We start from the raw sequence: 18,019 nt of genomic DNA, 5'->3' as shown, positions 1-18,019 counted from the left end.
TTAGCACCTTTCAGACAATTTTTGGAGTTATACCATCTTTCATACACTCTGTGTTGGGAAGTGTTTTTGGTGGGCTCCCGCTTGTCCTGCTACTTGTGCCGGTAATCCTGATTAAAATGTTCCTGCTCCACAATGGATGCCCCAACCCGGAATGGAGACATCACTGCTTGGGCTTCAATGCCATGCGGGCATGGTGCACTGCTTCTGCACACCTCGGCTTCGAGAAGTAAACGAGTACTGGTTCTTGTCCTTAAGGCCTGTTTGGCTTCGCTGCGTACAACCGGTATTCCACTGCTTACTTTGCAGGCGCGAATGCAATTAGGATCTATGTTTGGGATCACAAGCTGTTGTGCCACTGGACACGGAAGTACTGATGAGCCCCTTACAAGCCCATGGGTATTGTTGTCCCCATCGTATTCCATTGCTGATGAATGCATTCTTCGAGCCACCCTGCGATGCTTTGGCTCCTAATAAAACAGACACCAGCTCAACGATATGCTTGCAGGATGTAATCCCTCTCCAAGCGGTTGCTGTAGGAACTGAATGCAATCACCTTTGTTCCATATACCTGCTTTGGGGTGTTCCTCTAGGACCATCGTCTGCAGTTGTGGGCAACAGCAATGTTGCGTCTACCTCTCAGAACACTTAAACAATTGTATTTTTCTGTGTGGGAACAATTTGGCCTGTATTTTTAAACAAAAGGAATCAAAAATTTGTTTTGCTTTTTCTAGGCACCATGGCTTTCTGAGTGCTTGGAATTTAGAATAGTATAATGACTTTGAGGCTTTTATATAAATATTTTAAAGGAAAGCTTGCTTTTAGATGATTTTAGGAGTAGTTTTTATCCTTTAAAAATGTTGTTTCATTATATCTTCATCCACAGGGCGACAGAGCTATCTGCATATCCATAACACCTCAAATCTACAATGTACATCACAAGGCTGCTTTGTATTTTAAATAATGAGCATCTGTGTGGGGTGTCCAGTTCGTGACCAAGACGGGGTTTTTCATACTCTCCCAGCACGTAATGGGGTTGGATCCTCCCTATAGGAGATTCTTGGCTCTACACCTACATACACTCTAGGTACACTTAGAGTAGGGTTTGCGTAGTAGGAGTACTCCTAATTACTGCATTGTTTATAGGCCTGCATATGTACACTGTTTTAGCACCATGGTAGAGCTGTAACTACTATTTACTTGTTTGGTGCTTGTAATCACTTTCATCTGCTTCTGTCTACCGATTATTCTGATTATCACAGCACATGTATTATATACCAGAATACCGTTGGTGCAATAAATATATTGAATACGTCCCACTGTGTATTCTGTATATTCCTCTGAGCACAAGTGAGCACGAGTGACTGAGAAAAAGGTTCTGAGCTGTTTACAAAGTCCCTGAGGGGTCAGAGTTGTCATGTTCAGTGGTTGCAAGAAACCATTCACTCCCTGGTAAGGTTAGGGGGCTTATGGTGACACTGTGAGCTAGTTGGTCTCTAGGCCAGCATATCCTGCAGGCATCCCCGGAATCAGTCTAGGCACCTCGCCCAAAGTTTATGTTGTCCAACAAACGTACAGGTCCTATGGATTAGTGGAAACAACATAACAACAGGGCCTTCAAAACAGCAAAAAAATGCCGTGGCTAAACATGCTTGTGAGGCATAATATCAAACGAAGTGAATATTTCATATCTTTAAAAAAACATAGTGGATCTGATGTTGTCAAAAAAGGCCTACTGTAATCCAAAAATATTCAGAGGTTCTTTCAGCAGTCTTCAATCCAAAACCTGCAAAATCTATCTATGAACCTACACCTGATCCAAGTATTTACATCATTGAATTAATTTCTACTCCTGAAGCTGGTTTCATAAACGTCTTCATTAGTTTCATTGTAAAGCAATTACAGAAAGCTCTGTAAAATAAACCATCATAAAACCCATTAAAAAAATTCAAGGACATACTCGTACATCCATATCACTAAATAGCCAATCTTAAGACGTCTATATGCCAAGATAAACACACATTAGAGTACTTTACTCAACCACCTGAAATCTTATCAAAAGAGATCAAAATATTAAAACACAGAGAACATTCTTGGTGAGTATAGAGGGTCAGACTCTTGCATCAATCAGTCAATGAATCAGAGCATTTATAATGCACACTTCATCAACATTAGTCTCATGGTGCAGGTCTTCATAGTCACTTTACAATAGGTATGCAAGAGTGCCTTATGAAGGAGTGCTAAGTTGTGTGGGTGCTTGTGTGCATCTTATGGGGAGGTGCAAACAAGTGGTTTAGCATTAAGCATAACCCGCATCTTTTATATTTTCATTGTGATCCATGGAATATGCAGTAATCAATTTTCCTGGCTATGGAGATTCTGCATAGACTCTTTGATTATGTCTCTGCTAGATAGATATACAGGGCAATGTTGTGAATACACTTAAACATCTAGGAGCAGATCTACAAGGACTGGTGCATCTCTGCAAATCAGCAGAGATGCACCAGTAAACTTCCGACACGCAAAACTACCCTTGCGTCACCACTGCTGCAGCGCATTTACAATGCGGCGCGCCATGGCGCAAGGATAGACAGATGCATATTGTATCTGCCGGCCTAAGGTTGGCGCAGTGCTGAATTCATGTTGCGGCGTGACGTAACTCCAGCACTTTTCCAAACCAGCTTATCTTTAATATTCTGCTTCACGCCTTATGCCTGCTTTGAGTAGGCGCAAGGTTTTGACGCAGTGGCGTCGGAAAAGTGACTGAGGGAAATCTTGTAGATTTCACTCAGACACTTTTCCGAGCCTTTTCTGCGATGGCCTGCCCACACTGCGACAGTACGCCCACATTATACCTTTTTTTTATTTTCTAATTTTTTTATTGAAGCCGGAATTTTAAAACATTATCATATAAACATATAAATATTGCATCATTACTTCAAAAAAACAAAATAAAAATAAGCATCTAAGACAATTTAGACAAATTCATATTGCATTAATAATACCGACAGCAAGGAACAATATAAACATTTACACAATCAGCAATCCAAAAATAAAAAAAAGGAAAGAAAATGTATTGCCGCAACCCTACCTATAAGGACAGCATAAAAGCTGTCTCACCCCCTTGTTTTAATCAAAATAGGTACCCCATATCTTATCAAATTTCCTAATGCTTCCAATTCGTTGTGCAAAAATGCGTTCACTTTTCTTAACTGATTTCATCTTCTGACCCCACTCCAAGACTGAGGGAATCAAGTCGGTGTGCCATTTTTACAATAGCAGCGATCTAGCTACTGCCATTGCTATATACAAAAATGTTGTCAATGAATCCGTAAAAGAAAGGTCAGGATCAAAACCAAATAGAATTAATTTATCATTAACTGCCAATTGGATATTACACTCATGTTCCAAATAGCTGAATAGATCTACCCAATATTTGTAAACATTTGGACAGCTCAACATAATATGCAACCAATTGGCTATTGGATGAGTTATACATCGAAAAAATTGAGAGGACTGGTTCGCATACATTTTCGAGAGAGGAGTTTGATACAATAACCATTTACTGAAAAACAGCATCCTGCGCCAGTTTGCCCCTCTCAATGTACTGAAATTAAGTTTATTAATGGTTGACCAGATATAGGGAGACATCTCAAGATTCTCGTGATCCGACCATTTCTTAATAGCTTTCAACTCGAGAACCACCCCCTAATTAAGGCTAGATATTTCTTCCAGGCACCTAGTTTTTTAACTGATGCTCTAACCAGTAATTCATCAAACAACTGGTTCTGTTTAATTAGAAAAGAAAGATCTAATCCTGCAAAATATTTATACAGCATGCTATAAGAATTTACCAAAATAAAATCATTTGAGATCAATTGTGACATTTCAGCTATTGTCACCCAATTCCCATTTCTCCAATAATCTGAAACTTTGGTAAACCCAACCCCTGCCCATTTTGATGCCAGATATAAAGGCTGTCTTACCCCTGCCACGGGCAAGATTCCTTCTACCAATGTGGCTGAATTAATTACAGGAATAGAGTACTTCTTAAAAATAGCCTGTTGTTTTAAAAAAAAACAGTGAAGGCACTTATAACGCTCCAATTTCGGAGATCTAACAATCAACAAAGGGGAGGGAATTTGACTGTGTTTACAGATTAGGTTAAAAAAATCATTACACAAAATTTGAATCTAGATAAGTATTGTGCAAAATAAGCATCATAGTAATCTAGTAGGTTTGGAGAGCCAATCCTCCTTGGTCCAAATCCTCATATAAGGTGCTGGGTGAAATTCTGGGAGTTTTCTTTTCCCATAGAAATGCAGTGAACATGGACTCTACTTGAGGGAAAAAGGAACCTAATAAAGTGCATGGAATTGAGGAAAACAAAAAATTAAATAGCGGAAGAACAGACATTTTAATTAAAGCAACGTGCCTCAAAATGGAGAGGGGAAGCATGCTCCACCTAGAAAGCAAGCCCTGCACTTTCTTGATAAGAGGAACAACATTCAATTGAAATAGATCATTGACAGATTCGGAAAAAAAAACCATATCTCTTTGGGCTGCTATTTACAGAATTACGAATGTCAGGGTGGAGATCTAATGTTACCCTCCCACATTGTAATACTTCGGTCTTCCCTTTATTTATACGATACCCACCTAATGCCTCAAAGTCTTCAAATAACTGGAAAACTTTTACTTGGACCTCAATTGTTGGTTTAATTATGAGCATGATGTCATCTGCATACAGTTTTAATTTTGGCATTGATGGAATTGGGGGGCAGATATTAGCGCAATTCCGAATAGCTATTGCAAGGGGCTCAATAAAAAAAGCAAACAGAACTGGTGATAAAGGGCACCCTTGCCTTGTGCCACGTTTAATTTTCAATGACCCTGCCAAGGCCGTATTAATACCCACATTGGCTACTGCGTCTGCATGCAGATTACGGATTAAAATTATAATCTGAGATGGAATGCCAAAATGCTGCAAAGTTGTAAACAGTGTCTCCCAAACCACGAGGTCAAAAGCCTTCTCGGCATCCAAAAGTAAAACTAAGGCGGGTATCTTCTGTGTATCAAAATAATCTAAAGCCTCTGTAAAAAAGTGGGTATTCTTAGCTAATTGTCTGCCAGCAATAAAACCATTTTGATCTGGATGGATCAAATTTGCTGCATACTTATTAAACCTAAGTGATAAAAGTTGGTGATGATTTTATAGTCGGAGTTAAGTAGCGTTATTGGGCAATAGGAATTAGGATTCCTCCTGTTCTTATTCTTTTTCATGAAACTCACAATATTCCCCTGTCTAAAAGATTCAGGTACTACTCCTCCTTCTAACATAAAATTTATCAACAGAAAAAAAATTTCTGAAAATGAATAAAGAAAAACATTAAAAAATTCAGATGGGAGGCCATCCGGGCCACAAGTCTTCCCATTAGGTAGGCTTTTTACAACTTCCTCCAGCTCTTTCAAGGAAAAAGGGTTAACCATGAATGATTTCTCGGATTCCGAGAGAATAGGTGGCAGATTATCATGAAGAAATTGTTCTAATAAATGATCATCCACTGTCTGAGGCTTGCTATAGATGGCCTTATAATGATTAAGCATTATGTCCCTGATTTTAACTGGATCGTCTGCACATACAGCAGTCCAGGGGGAAGTTAGTGATTTAATTTGATTCACAGCTGCCTGCTCCCTTGCATTCCACGCAAGGAGTCTGCCAGTAAAATTACTCTCCTCATACGACTTCTGACGAAACTGTTGATAAATAGTTTCGCTTTGAGTATAATACACAGAGCAAAGCTCCCGTTTAGCCTGGTCAAGCTGCAATTTTGTGGAAGCAGAAGGATTCTGTATAAATGACTCATGAAATACTTGGATCTTATCTTCCAATTTTTTTGATCTAGCCTGGCTTTTTTTGAATTTGTTGCGTCTTTTCCTATTATTAACCCCCGAACAAAAGCTTTAAGTGAGTCCCAGACTACATTCATTGCGGCGGACTTGATCTTCTGAATTAAAAATTCTTTAATCACCAACCCCATAAACTTCACCCAGTCTTTGTCGTTAAAGTATTGTTTATTTAAAATCCAGCACTTCGCATGTCTCGGACCTCCCCCAGATTGATTTCTAATACCAGCATTGCATGATCTGAAAAACCATTATACAGAATTTTTTTCTGAAAAAAATTATCCGAAAGAAATCAATAAGAGATAAGGAGCAAAACCCACCCAACCAGCATGTGAATTTGGTTTTCGAGGGAAACGCTGCTCGCCAGGGATCACCTAGATCTAAGATTACTCCATAGTTTTGCAGAACCTGAATAGATTTAGGTTTTATCTGGTTTTTCCCCTGAACTGAAGATTCCAGTTGAGGGTTCATCAAAATATTAAAATCTCCCCCCACAATGATATCGCCGGGGACCTGAGTCAAAGACAAATGACAAATGACAAAAATGACAAAATGACAAAGCTCTTCATATACTTTAAAATGACAAATGACAAATGACAAAATAACAAAAATGACAAAATGACAAAGCTCTTCATATACTTTAGGATTATCTTCCAATGGTGCATAAAAGCTAACAAATGTTAATGGTCTGAGTCTTGCCCTAAAAGAACATGTAACCCAATACCACCACCCCTGTTGATCTTTACCTGAATTAATATAAACGGCTTGTACGTTTTATTGAAAAATATGGCAGTACCTCTATGAGAAGCTGAGGACGACGAAAACCCCCTGTAGGCCGCCCAGGATTTAAACATCAAAAATTCTGAAAGTTTAGTAATCGGAATGTGGGTTTCTTGCAAAAGAATCACCCCTGGGCTTTCTGTTTTTTAGTCACATTTCAATTGCACGCATTTATCTCTGATTATTCGGACCATTGACATTAAATGAAACAACTTTCAACATAAACCTGTTAGCCATTTAGTAAACAAAATCCATAAACTTAACCCACCCACCATCTGATCAAGATCACTTAGAAGTAGATGCAAATAATTGACATAACCTTGAAAAATAGCCGGCTAAATTTTCCCCCATTTTATACAGTGCCCCCCTCCCCCCCCCCCACAGTACTCCTACACCAACCCATGTGACTCATATGCTAACCCTTGTGCCCCAACCCCCATGTGGTGGCCCACCTTCCTCCCCCACACTGTTACCGACACCACCAGGTTCTTATGGGCTGACAAGACCGATGGTAGAAGGGTCCTAAGCGCCATCAGTTCATGATAGCAATTGCCCGTGAATGGTCCTAGTTAGTGCTAAAGGGCATGTTAGAATCCTTTATCACAACTAGATGTTCTACTTTAGCTTTGGGGAAATTTGTTTCTAAATACTACTGGAAGGGAAAGAGACCGAAAACCTCATGTGCACATGGTGCCAAAAGCAATTTTATATCAGTTGTTTTTATTGTTAAATTGTTAGTAATTAGAAGTCACCCAGCCTTCCAAATTCTCTTAACACTCTCAAATGCTCTTAAGCCTGCTTCTGGAGATTATAATACAATCATGTGCGTCATCCACACAGGATTATAGACCCACTTGAGAATTAGAAAAGATGACGGCTAGATAGGGTAATCCTGTTGAAATTCACAGATTGGTGAAATGCACACCAAAAACAGGAGCCCAGAGAAACCTTTTCAGTTTTATTCATAATAAAACACGTGAACCATTTGATGCTGGATTTTCCAGCATGGCCAACAGGGATCAGTTTTCTAATATTATAGGTTGGGCTGAAATTTCCACCACTACAGACTACTACAGACAAATCAAGAATCACCTGTGCGCAGGCATCCCATAACTGCTGAACCTGAGAGCATCGTCCTAGAAACCTACCAAAACACTCTCTGATTGAAGTTGGTAAAGGCAGTTATGCTCCTTCAGATGTTGTTGAAGTCTGTAAGCAGCAATATTCACTCGAACTATTACCATACAGGTGGGCGAGTTGTATGTCTGTAAATAGCTGAGAACAGTGGGTAATAGTTGGTCATTTTTAAGAGATAAAGCCCTCATATATGGAGTAGTTAATCTGTGCATTGCATCTGAGAGGAGCTAAACTTTTTAGTATGGCAACATGCCACCAACCAGGTTCTAACTGATGCATTCCGCATATGGGATTGCATCTTCAATTCAATCAAACTCTAATTACCTTTGTAAGATTGTCATGCCCAGTAATAGTTCCACTTCTTCTAAGTGCAAGGTGACACTAGCTCACACACACATATATATTCACTGGAAAACCCCAAAATAATGGGATGTTATACACAGGTGAAAAATTCTGTGACAACGTGACATTTTAAACAAAAAAAACACTGAAATTAACCAGTTATAGTTATCCCTAGTAACTAAACCTCATGCCCTAAAGTAACTGTAACTCATCCTTGTCATGCACAGTTTGGTCATCAATAATGTAATTTTAAATGATACAGTCATGTTATCAATAATGTTTTTGAACCTGTCATGAGTGATCTAATATGTGTGATAATTAACTGTGCATGGCTCTGGGCTACCCCAGTGCTCAACAGAGGCACAGGGAGGGGGACGCATGCCCCCAATCCCCTTAAATTAGCATTCAGCCCTAGGGATGGGATCTTTGTGGCCCAATAGCGTCTGGGGAAGAGCGGCTCCAATCATGCCCCCTCTCCCCTCCGTGCTCTACCCCAGGGGTCAAAATATTAAATAAAAAAAATGCCGGCAGGTGCTTTGTTTTTTCTTTACGCTGCAATCCCACTTGAGTCCAGTGGGAATTCAATGGGATTAAAGCATTAAAGATATACATTTTGTGGCCAAGGACCCCCCACAAGGGCTGGGAGGGGCAATGTATTGCTACCCTCCCCTCTTGTACCTTTCTGTATAACATACTCAGGTCCAGGGTCTAAGACCATGGAGTCTGCTGCAACTTTCTCTTTCATGTTGCAGCCAGCCAACCAAGTGAGCAAGGTGGCCCTAGGGGGAAAAGAAATCCCCTAAGCCAATCAGAATGCTCTATTTTTGAATTTGAGTTAGAAGGACTCTTGCAAGAGTCCCTCAAACCTAACCATATACAAATATTTGTATCCTTAATTTCTCAAAACCTACTGAATGGATTTATACCAAATCACTAAAAGCACACTTTTTGGATCATCCCGAAAGCAGTTTTGGCTAACTGCTAAATATGGTGTAATTCCATTCAGCAGGTTCTGTGGTATCACGTCCTTAAAAGTCTATTGAAATGTATGTGGATTCTTGCATTTTGCCCCCTTTTTTCTCTGCTCCCACTTGATGGATCACCCCGAATCTTTCCATGAAGAAACTAGGCAAAAAGAGAACCCTTTTGGAATGTTTATTGAAGATTCATCCAACTGCGTCAAAGTTACTAGCAAATCAATGGAGTTCACTTTCTATTGAAACACAGACCTAACTATAACTTCCCAGTGGCGAGATATATATTTGCATAAATTATAAAATATTTGCATAAAGTCCCTAGTCTTAGATAGGAATAGCGACTAACAGGCAGGATCAGCAAAAAATATGAAGCTTATGCCTCTGTAGAGAAACATTTTGCCAAACATTCTGACACACATTTGGCATAACTTTAGAATTAACTTTGTTATGGAATTTTGAATGTGATTGACATTTTTTAAATATTCTTCAAATGCCAGAAATGTGCTCACCATATTTTACATTTATGTGTTATCATAGATTATAACTATGTTTTTGTTCTGCACTAACTCATTGACCAATACAGTATTTTGCAGGTCCAATGAAACTCTAAGTGGAATTCTATCTGGCAGTCTTGAGCCACAGTTTGTGTATAGTAGTGGTAAAAATGTTGGACAGGTTTTTGAAAAATACCATCTAAGTGGAATTCTAGAGTTGCCAACACAGTAGAAAACAAGATGTTAGTTGCCATGTAACATATTAGCCTAAAACTACTACAGCCCAATAGCCCACTTCTGAGGACATTGGTGGTTTTAAAGGCCTTCAACCTGGCTATTGGCCCAAACTACTAGCGAAGGTAGACAGCCTTTAACAACCAATATAGCATTGTTCCTGCAAAATAAAGAAATCAAAAAAGCAACAAGAGGTAGAAATGCATCCTTACTTCCTCACTAATCATGGATCAGTCTTCTGGTGTGGCAGGGGTTGGTTACACGCGAAACGCTTGGCATAAAATTACCGCTTGAACCTCCTCGAGGCACAGGCCATGAGGTTGGAAGCAACCCAAAATGGGACCCCCGGCGCTCACTGAGACAGGCAACTTGCGGTCACTCGAGAAGACATCAAGCAGGTCTCCTTAGAGTTGACCATGATTTGTGGCACTCGTCTGTGGCCCAAATATATGGCTGGGGAGACAAAAACGGAAGTCTATTGCATAGACTGATTTCCTACCCTCTCGCCAACAGGATAGTCCCTGGAGTCCAGGACCTCTCGGGCAGCACCCAATGCACCTGCCCTGCAATCACACAGGCAGTCACGATTATTATGCCTAGCTCGGTTCTGCTCACACACCGGTGGCGGCCCTCCCAGAGGTGCTTGACCGAGGGGGCGTCCGGCTCCCTTGCCTCACGAGGGATGAGGCGGCTGTCTTATACCTGCCCATTTCCTCAGAGAAGATCCACAGCGCTATCTCCCTGCTGAAAGCCAGGAAAACACCGGGCCCGATGGTTTACCCCAAGAATATTACTCGTTGTACCGAGACCTGTTGGTTCCCCATCTAGTACATCTCTACCATCACGTGGCCGAGGCCGGCTCCTTCCCTTCCAAGACCGATGTGGTGACTATTGTTGTTATCCCTAAGACCCAGCTGCCCTCCCCTAGATGTGTGGACTATTGTCCAATCTCTCTGATCAACACGGAGATAAAAGTATACGCCACGATCCTGGCTCAGCGACTTCGTCCCTTTCTACACAAGATGGTCCGCATGGACCAATGCGGCTTCATGCCAGCGAGGAGCATTAGACACTGCTTACGAAGCCTCCACCTTGCCCTGGCTAACCACCAGAATCTTACACCCTATCTTGCACTTCTCCTTGTTGACTTTGAAAAAGCTTTCGACACCGTAGATTTGCATTACTTGAAGGACATCTTGAGGCTACTGGGGCTAGGGCGGCAGTTCCGACGCCTTGATTGAGTCCTCTACTCCAACCCTGTATCCAGAGTGTTGACGAACGGAACCCTTTCCAAGGCCTTCCCCAGTAAAAGGGGCACACAACATGGCTGTCCCCTTTCGCCCCTCTTATTGGCACTAGCGATGTAGTCCTTGGCCTGCCTCATAGGATCTGACCGCCGGATCCAAGTCTTGAACTGGGGAGTCCATCACATGGATACAATTTCCCTATTTGCGGAGAATGCTCTACCCGTCGGACCTGGCCACCTTCGGGTCTGGATGCCTTGAGGTCTTGCAAGACTTTGAAAGTGTCTCAGACCTCCAACTCAACCCAGCAAAACCACACTGGTGCCCCTCCACCTCTCCAGGGAGTGCTTCGACTTGCAGTCCACCATCCCCAAAAGGAGACAATCATTCAAATACTTAGGGATTTGGGTCGCCCTGTTTCCTGAGTTAGAATGGGCACCGAATATCACCCCGCTGGTCAATAGGGCTAAAACAGATCTTAAGCATTGGCAAACCCTGCCCTTTAACCCTATCGGGAGGATAGCGCTGTTTAAATTGATGGTCCTTCCATGCTTTTTGTATATCATTCAGAACACCACCTTTCATTTCCCATGCAGCTGGTTTAAGGAGCTGGATAGGGTCATCACAAGGTGTTTGTTTGGAGGGAAGAGACCTGAGTTGCTCTAGCCCATTTCAAGATCCCACCCTTCCACGGAGGTATGGGTATGACTGATCTCCATCTATACTACCTGCCCACGTGACTCCTCGTGAGTCACGACTGGTTCACTTGGGATGGTCTGACCCGACCTACATGATGGAGCTCAGAGATATGAAGCTCCCCCAGGTTCAGGCATACCTGTATGGATGCCTCATACCTACAGCAATCCCACCAATCACCAGGGCGGTCCTGGTGGCATGCTGCACAGCTCTGAGGCACAAGGAATGGGACAGACGACTGCGCCAAAACACGCCTCTTTGGCGGGGTACATGGCTGAAGGAGGTGGCGACACTCTTGGGGTTCAAGCAATTGGACCTCATACAAATCTCTCTGCTGGGTGTTATATGGGTGGGCAAGCAGACCAGGACATTCCAGGACCTTCAGGGACGGTACATACTGCCCGCTTTACAGTTTTATACATTCCTAGAACTTCGTCACGCCCTCAACCCACACATTCCAACAGGCAAGTCCCATCCAGAATTCAGCTCACTCGAGGCCCAAGTAATGATGGGGAATCTTGGGAGAGGGGGGCCTCCAGAATATACTGTACCCTGGTAAACAATGCGCCGACGACTCTCGATCCTCTTCAGACCCCCTGGGAGGGGTGAGCAGGTCCTCTGGAAGAAGAAGACTGGTGTGATGCCTTCATGGCCCCTAAGACCATCTTGACCTCAGCCAGACTCCGTCTCATTCAACTATACTATCTCCACACAGCGTACATCACTCCAGTTTGCCTCCACAGGGCGGGGCTTTGTCCTTTCCCCAACTGCACACTCTGCAGCTAGGCACCGGTGGACTTCTACCATATATTTTGGACTTGCCCTCCCCTTGCCCCATACTGGTAGGGGATCGAAGCAGAGCTCACACAGGTCTTGGGATGGTTGGTTCCCACGATCCCATACGTTTTATCCTGGGGGTGATGAACGGCTTGGATGGCTCACGAGCAGACAAAGCATTACTTGGGACAGCGGTCGCAGTGGCCAAACGACACATTGGAGCCTCCTCAGTGCAAGCCAAACCCCCAACTATAGTAAAATGGTGCCTGGGAGTGGACTGGTGCTCCACACAGGAAAACACGTTGTTCAAGGCCCGAGGGTGCCCCGCCAAGTACAAAAGAGTTTGGGGCAATTGGCTGAACCTCCTAGACTAAGGGGGTACAACCTCCCCCCTTATGGCCGGGATGCCTATCACCCCCTCCCAACACAATCCCCAAGGATGGGAAGTCGGACACGGTTCTGAACTTATGGAAGGCGGGAGGGAGTTACCCTCCCGGCCGTATTTATTAAAATATGAAACAAAATGAAAACATTAAAATAACAGTTTCATATCATGTACAATTTTTCATTTATACATTTCACTGCAGTCACGTTTATTGGCTAACCTTAACAAGTCTCTAATACAAAGGTTCTCCTAGCCAAGTCTAAACATCCTGCAAATGCATAAAAATTGTACATCCTAACATTACGGGCCAACGGCAAGGTCGTAACCGGTGTCAGATCCCTACTACCAGAACTCCCCCCTCACGGTGTGAGGGGCGGGCGCACAGAGGACTGTACCTCTGTGCCAACTTCCAATTTCCCTTGTCTTAGCGGGGGCCCTTTATTTAACTCGACGCCATCTTAGTGGTCGTCCGAGGACTCGTGTGAGGTGTCTAGAAGGTAGCGTGGACCCCCCTCCCACCCCACACTGTTCACCACATCCGCCGTCGCGGATATACTGGCCCCGGGAAATTCTTAGGAGGGACATCGAGCCGCCTCCTCCCCTGGGAGGGGCCTATGACCGCCTTCCCTTTGGCGACCCCATACTTAGTGGGTGCCGCCTCCCCGTGTGAGGGGCCAATGACCGCCTCCCCCCGGGCGCTCCCAATCATAATGGGTGGCGCCCCCTCTAGGGATCTTGAAATTACTGCTCACCGATCATGACCTTACCGCCCGACCAAAACAAATACGAAGTTTTAGACCTAATGAAGAGAGCGATAAAAACGGTTAACTGGACATTGTCCTATTCATCCATTTATCTACACATGCCATCCCTTTAATGAAACTTCGCTCAATTGGATGAGAAAATTGTTATGAAGCAAATCACTTTATTGCAGTTCAACATTGACACCTTTATTACATACCAAAATAGACCTTGGAAAAAAGATACTATCAACGCAAATCAACTATATTGCATTTACTAACATTTGCCATAAGGGGTTGGTGGGTGGATCAAAATTGCTCCTTGTTCCGTCTAGGGCTCACGTGCAACGAGGGGGTGCAGCTTCCAAGCACAGGAACAAGAGGATGCTTCTCTGGATTGTTGCTCCTTTTATTCCTCTTCGGGAGGGCGTGTACCCTCCTCTGGTACGCCTACGGGGCGTGACCAACGGTGTAGGTGTCTAGGACAACCCCTTCTTGGGCGGGAAAAGGCGCGCCCTGGCTACACCGCTTCGGGCATACCAGCCGAGACACGCCCCCCCCCCGCCCAAAATGGTTTCCCAGGGGGATCCGGGCACCCCGCCATACGTTCGGGGGGACCGAGTGGTCGCCCCTTTCCATATGGCCAGGATGCCTATCACTCCCTCCCAACACAATCCCCAAGGATGGGAAGTCGGACACGGTTCTGAACTTTTGGAAGGCGGGAGGGAGTTACCCTCCCGGCCGTATTTATTAAAATATGAAACAAAATGAAAACATTAAAATAACAGTTTCATATCATGTACAATTTTTCATTTATACATTTCACTGCAGTCACGTTTATTGGCTAACCTTAACAAGTCTCTAATACAAAGGTTCTCCTAGCCGAGTCTAAACATCCTGCAAATGCATAAAAATTGTACATCCTAACATTACGGGCCAACGGCAAGGTCGTAACCGGTGTCAGATCCCTACTACCAGAACTCCCCCCTCACGGTGTGAGGGGCGGGCGCACAGAGGACTGTACCTCTGTGCCAACTTCCAATTTCCCTTGTCTTAGCGGGGGCCCTTTATTTAACTCGACGCCATCTTAGTGGTCGTCCGAGGACTCGTGTGAGGTGTCTAGAAGGTAGCGTGGACCCCCCTCCCACCCCACACTGTTCACCACATCCGCCGTCGCGGATATCCTGGCCCCGGGAAATTCTTAGGAGGGGCATCGAGCCGCCTCCTCCCCTCGGAGGGGCCTATGACCGCCTTCCCTTCGGCGACCCCATACTTAGTGGGTGCCGGCTCCCCGTGTGAGGGGCCAATGGCCGCCTCCCCCCGGGCGCTCCTATCCATAATGGGTGGCGCCCCCTCTAGGGATCTTGAAATTACTGCTCACCGATCATGACCTTACCGCCACAGGCCGGATAGTTGACCGGCTATCCGGACCCCCCACACTCCTGCTAAAGGTCATGACTATACAAACCCCGTAACCATGCTATGAAGTCTCCTATGAGTAAGACATTCCCCTCCCGGGACAAATGAACCCCGTCTTCGAGATACATACTATCCCCCCGGATACATCCATGCGGAATACAGTGCAACTGTTCTGAACGAAACAATCTACCCAGTTTGTTATTAACTTTCTTCACTGAATGATTCAAAGCCGACACAGAGAGGGCCCCCCGCCACACCTTCCTTGGAATCATGTGTGACCATGCTATCGTGCACCCCGGAATCCGTTTTGCCAGCCAGCTAACAGTGGATAGAACCCGCTCGAGGAGTACTCTCCGACCGAGCGCCACCAAGTCATTGCCCCCCAGATGCACTATGAGTATAGACGGCAGTGACCTTGTCCGCCCTAACAGTTCCTCGATAAAGTTCTGAAACCGGTCAATACAGAGCCCGCCCCTTCCGTGGAAGGTCACCCTGTACCCGTATTCCCCAGCTACGTGAATCATGTCACCTGCTTTGAATACGTCCGCGGCACGCCTCACGTATGAGTGGCCAACGACCCACACCACTCTTTCCTCAGCCGGTGATCTTTGACCGCTGGTTCCCAGGTGTCGGGTCGACTGCACAGTCCGCCCCGCCTCGCAAGCTCGCGAAACTGTAAACCAAACAAAAGACAAGAAGCGTGAGTGCATGACATTAGCTTCACAACATGTGCAACCGCACACACCTTTTATAACAATTCGAGGACCATCGTCCCAATCGTTTCACCGTTTCCACACTCTGACCCCTGGCTGTAGCTTCTGTAGCAGCCCCTATCCTGAAGGAATGGGTCCCAAAATCGCTCGGGTCCAAGCCCGCCACTGCGATTGCCATCGTTAGCACCCGCTGGAACTGAAACCTTGCCAGTGGGGTGGCGTCGGTGTGTCTCAGCAAGCTTCCCCCCCATGCTGCCGTCCTTTGCGCCAGGTATTCCTCAACACACTGCACCGGGCACATGGGGGACCCTCGCATGCGCTGGACCACAATACTGTCCCCCATCGCACTCTGGTCGGTTTTAGACCTGGCTATTGTGATTACCATTGAATGACCCCTGATCTGAATGTGCTCCTGACATAAACCTCCCCCCACATCCTTCTTATTTCTTGCCACCAGCTCGCTCACCCGCATAGCCCCATGGAACGCTAATGCGAAAGCGGCCCGGAACAGCACTGCTTCGGACTGGGAGGAACAGGTCGCGGGGAGCACTGACATCAACAGGGACAGTCTTTGTAAGCCAATCGGGCGCCTCTCATCTACTCTATGACCCTCGAGGCGTTGCCACCCTCGTAATGCCTTCTTAACCAAAAAGGACGATGTAGGGTCCTTAATGCCGTAAGCCTGCACCATGAATGCAATGGCGGCCCGGTGCATATTGGCCGTCGCTGCTGATCGGCCAGCCTTGTGAAGTGCTACTAAAAATTTCAGCACATACTCTCCCCACTTATCCCCTCTTGCCGGACCCAAAAATGCACAATAGGAACGAAACGCTCCTTCGTATGCCTTCTTGTCCTGGGGGCTAAGCTGGCTCCCACCAGGTCCTGTAATCCGGGGCACCGAGTGACCAGAGAGTTTCGGGAAATGGTGCCGCCACTAGATCCGCAGAAGGTAGATAACCCCTGAAAGCCTGCATGTGGGAACGAGAGAGTGCATCAGCCGCCTGGTTCAGTACACCCGGCACATGCTTTGCCCTAAACTGAACGTTCAGTCTCATGCACAATAGTACAATTTCCTTCAGCAATCTCAGAATCAACTTGCAGCGTGCTGCTTGGTTATTTATGCATTCCACCACGGTCATGTTATCGGACCAAAATACCACAGACTGATCACGGAAATTGTCCGGCCATGTCTTCAGGGCCACAAAAATGGGGAACAATTTGAGAAACCCAATGTTACCTGTTAGCCCACTGGTGTGCCAGCACGTCGGCCATGTCTGCGTCGACCATCGATTACCAAAGATGGCGCCAAATCCCACGCTCCCTGCCGAGTCGGTCCACAAACCCAGCTCGTCCGAGGATACTGGTGGCTTGCTCCATACCACTCGACCGTTGAAACCCGCCAGAAATGCCAACCATATGCGCATATCCTGGCGAACCTCTGCAGACAGTCTTGTGCGGTGGTGTCCTTCTTTGAGACCGACCATGGCTTGTGCAATAGAGCGGGACAAGGGGCGGGCCATTGGTATCACTCTGAGGGCGAAGTTAAGCTGGCCCACCGCTTTCTGCAACTGATGGAGCGTTACCTTCTCTTTGCTAATGCATAATTCTAGCGATGCCCTAAATTGCATGACTTTGTCACTGGGCAAACGGAAGCATCCCTCCACTGAATCGAGCTCGATTCCAAGAAACTCGAGTGAAGTAGATGGCCCCACGGTTTTCCCCGGTGCCAATGGCACGCCGAATCGTTTCATGAGATTGCAAAATTCAAGTAAAGCCTGTGCACATTCCGTGTCCCCGGCTGGCCCCAAGAACAAGAAATCATCTAGATAATGCATAACCTGCGTATAGCCCGTAGCTCTGGTGAACGCCCACTGCAGGAAACAGCTGAATTTCTCAAAATAAGCGCAAGAGATGGAGCAACCCATTGGCATACATCTGTCCATGTAATAGCGTCCTCGAAACACAAAACCCAACAGACGCTGATCCTGAGGATGTACCGGGAGCAACCGGAACGCTGACTCAATATCTGATTTAGCCATCAGCGCTCCGGGCCCCAGGTGATTCCACATGGCGACGGCCCCATCAAAGGATGCGTACCGTACCGAACAGACTCCTGGATCAATGGCATCGTTTACCGAAAGACCCCTAGGAGCCGACAAGTTATGAATTAACCTAAA

The sequence above is a fragment of the Lissotriton vulgaris genome, chromosome 4_1 (assembly GCF_964263255.1).
Source record: "Lissotriton vulgaris chromosome 4_1, aLisVul1.2, whole genome shotgun sequence".
NCBI classification, from domain to species: Eukaryota; Metazoa; Chordata; class Amphibia; order Caudata; family Salamandridae; genus Lissotriton; species Lissotriton vulgaris.
The sequence above is the reverse complement of the archived record's forward strand: the minus strand, read 5'-3'. Positions refer to the sequence as shown.